We start from the raw sequence: 12,223 nt of genomic DNA, 5'->3' as shown, positions 1-12,223 counted from the left end.
GCAAGGGAGATTCGCATGTGCCATTATTCATACAAAACAATCAGGTTGTGTTCCCTGTCGCAAAGCAATAAAGCTAGGGCTCCTGAGTGGTGCAGCGGTCTGTATAACTACAGACCCTGGTTCAATCACAGGCTCTACCACAACCATCTGTGATCGGGAATCCCAAAGGGCGGCGCACAATTGGCCCAGTGTCGTTAGGGGATGGTTTGGCCGAGGTAAGCCGTCATTGTAAATAAGAGTCTTAACTGACTTGCTTAGTTAAATAAAAAAGCTAATGGAAGGGGAAAACATGCATGTCCTGCCCACATCCAGTGTAGAAAACTAAAAGATGTTCTGCATCATCATTATACACAAGCATGTAGTTCACATATTGAGTTTCTATGGCGATTGACTAAAGATAAGTCATTTTTGGTTTATTAATTGCATTACTATCAATGGGCCCTGATTTCTACTTCTTAGTTTAGGGGTTTGTTCAAAATTGGTAAATATTGTCATCAACCATGTTTATTGTTCATATTACTTTCATATGTGCTTGCACTGTGCACCCAGCAGGCACATGTTTTTGACTGCGAACAAAACAACTCACCGAACAAAGATGGTGGCAATTTGCAAAGCATTTAATTATGAAGTGTCATGCAGAAAGAGACAGGAGCAGGTTGCATGCATGTCTCCCATGAGGGGAGCAGGACTTTTGGCACCAGTGGATAGCAGGGGCCATTTATGGCAGTGAGCCAATGTTGGACAACTCAGTCCTCCCATCTGTACCCTTCAAGTCTGTTGATGTTTAGAGAAAGCACGACATAACATGTACTTTCTTTTCAAGAAATGGCACTCTCTGTGCAGAGCCGTGTTGTAGTGGAAACACTCGTCGCATGTAAGACTCCCCGCTGGTGACCAGGGTTCAATCCCCATGTCCACTGTTTCTCCAACCTGCCGGTCTCCCCTTCTGATTTCCTTACTGTCTAAACAAAGTGAAAATATCTAAAACATATTTAAAAAAGTAATGGCACAATTTGAGACATGCTATTACATAAATCTAACCCACTCCTAAAAGTGAAGAGCGATAATAATTGCAGGATTCAATCTGCAATGACTGAATCCTGACCTTATTATATTGAAATGACCACAAGGAGAAACATTCTGTTTGGTCAACAGTGATTATGAAGATTGTTTATCACAGACATAGGTAGTGGTACATTGGCAATGTTAGCATAGAAAAAAAAAAAAGAATCTGCATTAGTACAGTATATAAAAATTACAAATATACAGGAAGTCTCTGGTAGCTTGACTTCAGACAGGAGATATGAAAAAGGGAGGATTCCGTTACTGTCTATTTGTTTGAACATTATAGGCCTTCACATTGGATTCTCCCAGCAGCACTGAGCTATGGATGATTCCTCGCCTGGTCTCTTCATAGTAAGGTGCACCCATGTCCCTCCCCAGTATGATGTCATGTGTCTGGCCAGACCAACACAAGGGGTAAGACACAGTCAGCCTCTGCAGATGCTGTACTGTGAAAGAGTCCAAAAGGGCTGGCTTGCTTGCTACAGAGTTGCACTTGATCAGTGTGAGATGCTACACCTCCGAGTTGTTCAGCAGGAGGGACACGTTGAGTGGGGACGTGTACCAGATGGTCAGGCATCTTATTTTCACCAAGCTGGAGCTGTCTGCCTGGTGCAGCAAAGAGAATGAGTGGTCCTTACAGGTACACTCTCTGGGGCTGATGATGCCACAGGCCACCAGCTCATGGACACCTGCACAGTATAACAGGCTGTGGTCAGTCACGTGGGCTAGTTTGAACTCTGGCCTGAGGAGGCCGGAAACTTCCATCCATCTCAAGCAGTACAACAGAGCCTGACCAAGGTGCCTGAGGGCCAACATCGCCAACAAGGCCCTCACACAGCACAGCAAGCGTGATTAGGACACATCTGTGTGTGGGAGAGAGAAACAGACCACACAGTCCACTTAGACAGAGAAGCACATCTCAATGAAGTCAGGCCAAGATGGTGCCTCTGATCCCTTTATGAAATGGATCCTGTTCCCCAGCCAGAGAATGAGGAAATCTTCGGACCAAACTAAGCAGCTTTTGGATGATGAAGAGAGAACGTCTAATCACAGTCTTTTTTATGTTTGTAGCTCTGTCCAGGCTGAGCTGTTCCATGAGCTGTTTAAGGCTGTCCTGACCAGCTGGAATGGAGGATATTGACTCAGGAGCCTTGTTAGCACAGGGTTACATCTGTAAACAACAGAATGAACAGTAAATACAAACAGTTCATCCTGGACCTCACTCAAAGATGACTCCCACAATTCATCTAGCAAGTCAGAGGTCTCACAGGATTTTAATCTATATACTTGGAGCATTCCTGTGTCTTTCCACATTGGTTTGTCATTTTCAGGCCAAGTTGTGTGATTAAGTGACATATTGGCAGACAATAGCCTCATACTTGCTGTAATTGCCTGATTGTTTGGAGGTCTTATGCCAAACCACAGGAGGGCCTTGGATGGAAAAACAGATAAGTTAGCAGTGTTTTTAGAGACAAGCTATTGTTTAGAATATATTTCTAGTATATTCCAGGGATTCTGAGAACATCTATTAAAGATGTGAGATGTGTGCCAGTAACTAGTTTGAGTGTTTGTTGGTTGTGATCACTGATCAGGAACGCAGGACACATCCAGCTGTGGTCTATTAACTCCCTCCCTGAGAGATGAGTGTGTCCCTTTGTTTCAACTCGGGAGGGTCATTGGATACTATGTGCAGTTCCTTATGGAATCACATTCAGGTGCCCGCGTGGACACACATATACACACTTGGTGTTTAATGTGCAGAACAAAAGTGTAATTATGGACAGGATTGCACAAAGGCTGTTATTTATAAACTCAGCAAAAAAAGAAACGTCCCTTCTTCAGGACCCTGTCTTTCAAAGATAATTCGTAAAAATCCAAATAAACTTCACAGATCTTCATTGTAAAAGGGTTTAAAGACTGTTTCCCATGCTTGTTCAATGAAACAATTAATGAACATGCACCTGTGGAACGGTTGTTAAGACACTAACAGCTTACAGGCGGTAGGCAATTAATGTCACAGTTATGAAAACTTAAGACACTAAAGGGGCCTTTCTACTGACTCTGAAAAACAAAAGAAAGATGCCCAGGGTTCCTACTCATCTGCCTGAACATGCCTTAGGCATGCTGCAAGGAGGCATGAGGACTGCAGATGTGGCCATGGCAATAAATTGCAATGTCCATTCTGTGAGACGCCTAAGTGCTACAGGGAGACAGGATGGACAGCTGATCGTCCTCACAGTGGCAGACCACGTGTAACAGCACCTGCACAGGATCGGTACATCCAAACATCACACCTGCGGGACAGGTACAGGATGGCAACAACAACTGCCAGAGCTACACCAGGAACGCACAACCCCTCCATCAGTGCTCAGACTGTCCACAATAGGCTGAGAGAGGCTGGACTGAGGGCTTGTAGGCCTGTTGTAAGGCAGGTCCTCACCAGACATCACCGGCAACAACATTGCCTATGGGCACAAACCCACCGTCGCTGGACCAGACAGGACTGGCAAAAAGTGCTCTTCACTGATGAGTCGCGGTTTTGTCTCACCAGGGGTGATGGTCAGATTTGCGTTTATCGTTGAAGGAATGGGCGTTACACCGAGGCCTGTACTCTGGAGCGGGATTGAGTTGGAGGGTCCGTCATGGTTTGTCACAGCATCATCGGACTGAGCTTGTTGTCATTGCAGGCAATCTCAACTCTGTGCGTTACAGGGAAGACATCCTCCTCCCTCATGTGGTACCCTTCCTGCAGGCTCATCCTGACATGACCCTCCAGCATGACAATGCCACCAGCCATACTGCTCGTTCTGTGCGTGATTTCCTGCAAGACAGGAATGTCAGTGTTCTGCCATGGCCAGTGAAGAGCCTGGATCTCAATTCCATTGAGCACATCTAGGACCGGTTGGATCTGAGGGTGAGGGCCATGGCCATCCCCCCCCCAGAAATGTCTGTAAACTTGCAGGTGCCTTGGTGGAAGAGTGGGGTAACATCACACAGCAAGAACTGGCAAATCTGGTGCAGTCCATGAGGAGGAGATGCACTGCAGTACTTAATGCAGCTGGTGGCCACACCAGATACTGACTGTTACTTTGGATTTTGACCCCCACTTTGTTCAGGGACACATTATTACATTTCTGTTAGTCACATGTCTGTCGAACTTGTTCAGTTTATGTCTCAGTTGTTCTATCTTATGTTCATACAAATATTTACACGTTAAGTTTGCTGAAAATAAACACAGTTGACAGTGAGAGGATGTTTCTTTTTTTGTTGAGTTTATGTATTGGCTTGATAAAAAGGATGATACAATTCATAGTTTGTTCAAGTTAGCCTTTGTTCAAAATGAGCAGATACATATTTTTGCAGCAAAGAATGAGCTGAGTAAGGAGGTCAAATGTAGTTACTTATCAGCCAATCAATTTTTTAAGAGTGTATTTTTGATGAAGACTCCCTCATGATTGGTTCAGTTACAAAACAAATCAAGAGGGTCTTCCCATCTATCACAGGTCTCCCCATAGAGCCAGAGCTTTGTTTTGGTCTCCCCATAGAGCCAGAGCTTTGTTTTGGTCTCCCCATAGAGCCAGAGCTTTGTTTTGGTCTCCCCATAGAGCCAGAGCTTTGTTTTAGTCTCCCCATAGAGCCAGAGCTTTGTTTTAGTCTCCCCATAGAGCCAGAGCTTTGTTTTGGTCTCCCCATAGAGCCAGAGCTTTGTTTTGGTCTCCCCATAGAGCCAGAGCTTTGTTTTGGTCTCCCTATAGAGCCAGAGCTTTGTTTTAGTCTCCCCATAGAGCCAGAGCTTTGTTTTGGTCTCCCTATAGAGCCAGAGCTTTGTTTTAGTCTCCCCATAGAGCCAGAGCTTTGTTTTAGTCTCCCCATAGAGCCAGAGCTTTGTTTTAGTCTCCCCATAGAGCCAGAGCTTTGTTTTGGTCTCCCCATAGAGCCAGAGCTTTGTTTTAGTCTCCCCATAGAGCCAGAGCTTTGTTTTAGTCTCCCCATAGAGCCAGAGCTTTGTTTTCGTCTCCCCATAGAGCCAGAGCTTTGTTTTGGTCTCCCCATAGAGCCAGAGCATTGTTTTGGTCTCCCCATAGAGCCAGAGCTTTGTTTTGGTCTCCCCATAGAGCCAGAGCTTTGTTTTGGTCTCCCCATAGAGCCAGAGCTTTGTTTTAGTCTCCCCATAGAGCCAGAGCTTTGTTTTAGTCTCCCCATAGAGCCAGAGCTTTGTTTTGGTCTCCCCATAGAGCCAGAGCATTGTTTTGGTCTCCCCATAGAGCCAGAGCTTTGTTTTGGTCTCCCCATAGAGCCAGAGCTTTGTTTTGGTCTCCCCATAGAACCAGAGCTTTGTTTTGGTCTCCCCATAGAGCCAGAGCTTTGTTTTGGTTATTTTACAAATACAAAAGATACACATATTGTGTGCCATTCTAACACAGATTCCCACAGAGGTGTTTTGCATTGCACATTTAACTGAACTAGGACACTTCCTGAGCTAATGTAGATTCAGTGCCTTTGACCGTTAAGCCACTCAGGAGCCCAGTTAAGTTTGAGCATCTTAGCAATACAATGTGTAATGTACAGCTGTCAACATCCTACAAGGAAAGAGCCACTTAAATCAATGATATAATCATTAACCAGATTATCCCCGATACCAGATTTAGATCAGTGATAACTCCGTCGTAGAATGTTGTCATTGAAGAGAACGAATCCAAAAAAAAATCTGTTGACATTCAGAATTGACTTTGTTTAGACATCCAGCCTGTATAGTAGTTGCATGCCCAGAGACAAATCTTCAAAGGCACAGTATTTATTTGGAGTGCATGTTGCATTCGCACAGTCTTGATTTATAGGTCCCTTGTCCTCGTGAAAAGGACAGTTTATTAAATATTCTAGTTGTAATGTCACCAATCAAAACAAACTTGATTTATATAAACACATTTCTTACAACAAATGCCTTAAGGTGTTCAAAGTCATATTGGTTGGGATGTGGCACTCAACATCCTTCCTCTTGGCAAGTCTCTATAGGTGACCAGGGGATTCTCTACCACATGGGAATGCCTTCATGGAGCTCATCAGTTTAGCCATGTAGCTATTTTAGCAGCTATTTTGGTAGCTATTTTGGCAGTTCACAATATCGGACATACTGATGTGGAATGCAGGTGGGGGAAGCCAGCCATTCCCAACCAGGTGCAGTCAGTAGAGGATCTGTACCCGGCTGAAGACTATAACCCTCTGTCCCGAGAGCCCACAGAGGAGGATCTTCAGTACCTAACCATCTCAGGGGCAGGTTCAGTTGCTAGCATGTCTCCCTGAACCTAAGCAAGAACAACCTCTACCCTCCCTGTCTGTACCGGACATTGTTAAAAAAATAAGTGCCCCTGGGTCATGTAGGCATCCTGGCTGGCATGGAGCTCTCGTTGGAGCAGCATGAGGCTATACGTCAGGCAATGGTTGGACAGCGCACCAACCCCAAATGGCACACAATGAGAGAGTGGTTGACGACCAGCAATTATGGAGCACTGGTTAGGGCCAAGCGCGTTACTCCGTCGCTGCTAAAAAAGGTCCTCAGATCAGTCTTTGGATGGGGTGTTGTCTGTAAAGTGGGGCACAGATAATGAAGAGGAGGGCATCAAGGCATTCAAAATTGCTACAGGGATGGATTTGCAGAAGTCAGGGCTTTGGGTCACGGGGTCTGGCCCGGGTGCCTCATCAGATGGTCAGGTGGTCACCACAGCAGTGGTGGAGGTCATGTGCCCCTATGGATCTTACCATTGAAGAGGCAGTGAAGCCAAAGGCTTTCTATATCAAGGGAGGGTTTTACGGTCTCCATGAAGACCATCCTTACTGGCACCAGGTCCAAGGTCAGCCCCACATCACTGGAAGGGACACCTGCTTCTTCATTGTGAGGACCACCAAAGCCTCCATCACCCTCCCCATCCAGCGTGTCGACCTCTGACAGACTCATATTGTTCCTCCTGTCAGTACCCTTTTTCAGGGAAGCCAATGGTTGAAAAACATTCAGTATAGTTCCTACACACACTAGGCTCCCAGAATAGGTTATATTACATACAAGCTTTGCTCAAAGCAGCCAACTAATGTATTTAATTTTATTATGGGCACAGTGGGAATTTATATCTTAGACGTTCAAATTATTTATTATCCCCAGTCTGTACCTGACATTGTTGAAAAACAAGTGAACAATGAATAAAGATCATAAACAATAAGCTCATAGAATAGGTTATTTTACATTAAGGTTTTGCTCAAAGCAGCCTACTAAAGTAATGTAGTTAACGTAAATTAGGCTGGTCTGAATGCGTCGCCACAGTTTCATTCAGTAGTACAACACAATTCACATTGCATTTTATCATGGACACAGTGGAAATGTATAGCTGTGATGTTTAAATGACGTCTTACCCCCAGAGTGAGAGAGAGGGTACATCACTTCCAGCAGATCTCCTTGCTTTTTAAAACATGAGGAAAAGGGACATAACATAAACATTTTGATGCATCTACAAATTCAATGTTTTACACAATATTGTATCATATTTCATGAGTTACTGACCTGTCTGTCCACAGGCTTGATGTGCTGTAGAGTCTACAACTGGATGCTCGCGCTCGGATCTCACTTGCACAGGATGTCCATGCACCGGATGGCGTGAGGGATGCACTCCTGTTGGACTGGAAAATAAAATCGTTGGTCAGTGGTAGGTCTTTTTCAATGCTGCATCACCATCTATCTGTATAGAAAACGCATTGTTTATCATAATACAACCCCACCTTATACAATGTGACAAGTGGTTCCTCAACACCCAATCCTCATGCCTCATGGTTTGTTCTTGTTTCTCAATCAACAGTCTGGATCGTCCTCTTCTGCCATGGTAGATGAGCTACCTTTTCTGGTAAATACAGGGCCATTTATCTTTCCCAATGGAAAATGGCAGCTACAGACCTGAGTGTCGTCACTCATCTGAAAGACAAAAAAATAAGTTATTTTACTAGCTAGTTAAGTTGATTACTAAAATGGTAACATCTATATTAATACCATAATCCACAGACTTGACTACAGTAACGGTAAAATAGACTGGCCTTTTGTCCATCTGCACATCTAAAATCCTTCTATGTGGATGGGACACTTCTGCTGGGATGTAGAAATTACCTGGAATGCTCAACTAGATGAACAGGACAGTCTAGGATACTATTTGCCCTGAAGAGGTGAAGTATTGCAATGAGCCATGACTGTACTTCTGATTCTAATTCTCAAGAGAAATGTTAGAACCCTCAGCCTTGAGGTCACTGAGGAGAAACAGTGATAGGGGGATCGTCTGAAAGGGACTGACATGCAGGGATGGAACACTGGCCAGCAGATCACATTATGTACTCGGACAGGGAACATTCAGGCCCTAAATCTGTGATGTTTGTGAAGGCAAAATTTTACTGCTGTCAGGCTAGTTAAGCACATTTTCTACTAGCCATTTCAATGCTGTGTCAGGCTAGTTCTACTAGCCCAGTCTGAAAAGTACTAGCCTCATAATGACAAAGCAAAAACAGGTTTTTAGAAATGTATGCAAATGTATAACAAAAATACAAAACTGAAATGTCTCATTTACATAACTATTCAGAACCTTTACTCAGTACTTTGTTGAAACACCTTTGGCAGCGATTACAGTCTTGAGTCTTCTTGGGTATGACGCTACAAGCTTGGCACACCTGTATTTGGGGAGTTTCTCCCATTCTTCTCTGCAGACCCTCTCTAGCTCTGTCAGGTTGGATGGGGAGCGTCGCTGTACAGCTATTTTCAGGTCTCTCCAGAGAAGTTCAATTGGGTTCAAGTCCAGGCTCTGGCTGGGCCACTCAAGGACATTCAGAGACTTGTCCTGAAGCCACTCCTGTGTTGTCTTGACTGTGTGCTTAGGGTCATTGTCCAGTTGGAAGGTAAACCTTTGCCCCAGTATGAGGTCCTGAGCGCTCTGGAGCAGGTTTTCATCAAGGAGCTCTCTGTACTTTGTTCCGTACATCTTTCCGTCGAACCTGACTAGCCTCCAAGTCCCTGCCGCTGATGCTGCTACCACCACGCGTCACCGTAGGGATGGTGGCAGGTTTCTTCCAGACGTGACGCATGGCACTCAAGCCAAAGATTTCAATCTTGATTTCATCAGACCAGAGAATCTTGTTTCTCCTGGTCTGAGAGTCCTTTAGGTACCTTTTGGCAAACTCAAAGCAGGCTGTCGTGCCTTTTACTGAGTGGTTTCCGTCTGGCCACTATACCATAAAGGCCTGATTGGTGGAGTGCTGCAGAGATCGTTGTCCTTCTGGACATTAGGTTCTTTTTCACCTCCCTCGATTGCTCAGTTTGGTCGGGCAGACAGCTCTAGGAAGAGTCTTGGTGGTTCCAAACTTCTTCCATTTAAGAATGATGGAGGCCACTGTGTTCTTGGGGACCTTCAAAGCTGCAGAATTGTTTTTGTACTCTTCTCCAGATCTGTGCTTCTACACAATCCTGTCTCGGGGCTCTACTGACAATCGCGTCGACCTCATGGCAGGATTTTTGCTCTGACATGCACTGTCAACTCTGGGACCTTATAAAGACTTTCCAAATCATGTTCAATGAATTGAATTTACCACAGGTGGACGCCAATCATCTCAAGGATTATCAATGGAAACAGGGTGCACCTGAGCTCAATTATAGAGTCTCATAGCAAAGGGTTGGAATACTTATGTAAACAAGGTATTTCCGTTTCTTAAATAATTGTTATAATTTCTAAAAACCTGTTTTTGCTTTGTCATTGTGTGGTTGTGTGTAGGTTGATGGGTAAAAACATGTATTTAATGTTGCCAACCAAAGTGCGTAACTACTGTAGGTGCTTATGAAAATGAGCTAGGTAACCAACGACTGTAGTTAAGTGTACAACGCAAGTTACCTTCCTTTCAAGTAAAAAGAAAACCAGCATAGGCTAGTATAATGACTTGTGCCCTTTTATTGTTGACGAGTACTTTGAGTTAGTTAACGTTAGCACGTGTTTTGTGTAGTCCCACTTTTTCACGAGGTGACATGGAAGCTAATGTTAGCCCACCAGGGCAGGGATATAGCTAACTATTGTTTGGTGGGCGCATCTAGTTACCCACAGATTTGACAAACAAAATAGTTTGTTAAATGCTAGCAAACAGGTCTTCACTTATAACACAGCTCCAGCAACGCCTCTCGCTTACAGAGGTCGGAAAACGATAAAATGCAGATGTGCATATCGGAGTAGTGGTACAGAACCATCCTTGCTTCTGATCGACAGAGAGACGTAAGGTTAGCTACAAAGGCCAGGGTAACTAAACAAATTATATTCATTGTAAAATGCTAGGGTATCTAGCAAGGTGATTTGAAAAGTGCTAAACAAAAACACACTATCAATTATTTACACGAGAAACTAAAAAGGCTATAATATCTACTTGCTAGGTTACTTGGCAATGAGTTTGCATGGAGAAATGTGGAGGTTTTCCTACCCTGCTTAAGTGATGACGTCAAGGTTGCGACAGGATGTGTAGTTCTGTATGATAGCCACATTAGCGGCTGATTAGCGTTTCATTAGATGCAAAATGTCATGCAAGGGTAATCCTACACGAAACATAGACCTTACATAAAGTAGTTCTAAAATCTCCTACGGAAAATGTATCTTGGAAAAACAATTGGAATAATTTCCGGGTTTTACCGCTAGTTTTATAGGTATTATGACTCGAACTGTGGTACTCAATTCGACGAGGGTTGTTGACGTCAACTGCATGCGTTCAATGGAGAGACTCATATCATGATATGCATAGGCATCCTCGAGACAATTCCGATAGTGTTTTTTCTCAAAGTTGCCGGGATGTCACGCGTCCTACTTATATCAGTACACTCGTAACAACTTAAGCATTACGAACATTTCATTATATCAAATAAACCTCACGTAGCAAATAAGCCATTCATGTTTGTTGTTGACCAAATTCGACACTCATTGACCTCCATACAACGAAAAAACGTCACCTGCTGGAGGGAGACATATTTTCCTCTCAGTCTACACCCATTGCATTTGCTAGGTGCGCTTGATTTAGCTTGCCCAGTGAGCTGGTAGATAGGTCCACGCAAGGCACGGGGCAGGCAAGCTACACATTGAGCAAACGGTGCAAATCCGCTGTCAGACCGAACAAACCTAAGTACCATAAATATATCAACTTTACAAATGCCGCGTTCAGAAAACAACTGGGTACTCGGAAATCTCCGAATTCTGTGCGTTCAAAACAACTGGGAACTAGGGAAAAAACGAGCTTCGATTGGGAAAAAATATATAGTTTTGAACGGTCATCCAACTTGGAATTCCAACTCGGGAATGTTTCTAAAGCTCAGACTTTCTGTCCTGAATATTACTGACGTCATGATTTGACTTCGTATTTTTCGGAGTTCCCAGTTGTGAACGCAGCATCAGTCAAAGCGTGGCCTTTTGGGATAAGTAGTTCCCAAGTCCCGACGTCAGGAAAAGCATTTTTTCCCCAAACCCCTTTCCAGTCCTGTAAGCAGTGTTCAGCGGTGGTTGTTGCCGGGGAGTGACGTCAGTGATAAGTTATTATTCACAAAGAAATTTCCAGTTCCATTTCCCAGTTTTTGATTTGTAGCCCTATCAGCAGTACTGCTTTGTTCTAGGCCTAATGTGTTTTTGACAGTCCAGACGAAATTATGATTTTTACCATCTTTTACAAAAAGGAAAATCGCACTTCTGACTCCAGGGTAATTGGTCAAAGCATGAAATACTCGATCTTAAAACTATTCTTGTTTGCATATGATTTTGTAAACCTTCAACTTCAATTTAAAGCTGCAATATATAACTTTTTGGGCAACCCAATCAAATGTACATAGAAATGTGAGTTATAGACCAGTCATTCTCGGAGGACCTGAGCCCTGGGACCATGCCTCAGGACTACCTGGCTTGATGACTCCTTGCTGTCCCAGCTCACCTGGCCGTGCTGCTGCTCCAGTTCCAACTGTTCTGCCTGCAGCTATGGAACCCTGACCTGTTCACCGGACGTGCTACCTGTCCCAGACCTGTTGTCCCAGACCTGCTGGAACCCTGACCTATTCACCGGATGTGCTACCTGTCCCAGACCTGCTGTTTTCAACTCTCTAGAGACAGCAGGAGCGGTAGAGATA

General features: G+C 44.2%; 1 long non-coding RNA gene across 2 annotated transcripts; it reads right to left on the bottom strand.

Annotated features, from left to right (window-relative positions):
* Positions 1-596: 596 nt before the first annotated feature.
* Positions 597-10,974, bottom strand: LOC106589677 (uncharacterized). Of its 2 annotated transcripts, none has more exons than XR_001324881.3 (5): positions 10,546-10,974; positions 7,831-8,020; positions 7,616-7,731; positions 7,468-7,513; positions 597-7,039 (listed from the first exon to the last, which is right to left on the bottom strand). It is a non-coding gene; the product is annotated as an uncharacterized LOC106589677 (long non-coding RNA). The 2 variants fall into 2 exon arrangements; XR_001324876.3 differs by having other exon boundaries at positions 597-2,236; positions 10,546-10,972.
* Between the last annotated feature and the right edge of the window lie 1,249 nt (positions 10,975-12,223).

This window comes from Salmo salar, chromosome 28 (genome assembly GCF_965601325.2).
Source record: "Salmo salar chromosome 28, fSalSal1, whole genome shotgun sequence".
NCBI lineage: Eukaryota > Metazoa > Chordata > Actinopteri > Salmoniformes > Salmonidae > Salmo > Salmo salar.
This window is presented reverse-complemented; position numbering and strand designations above follow the sequence as displayed.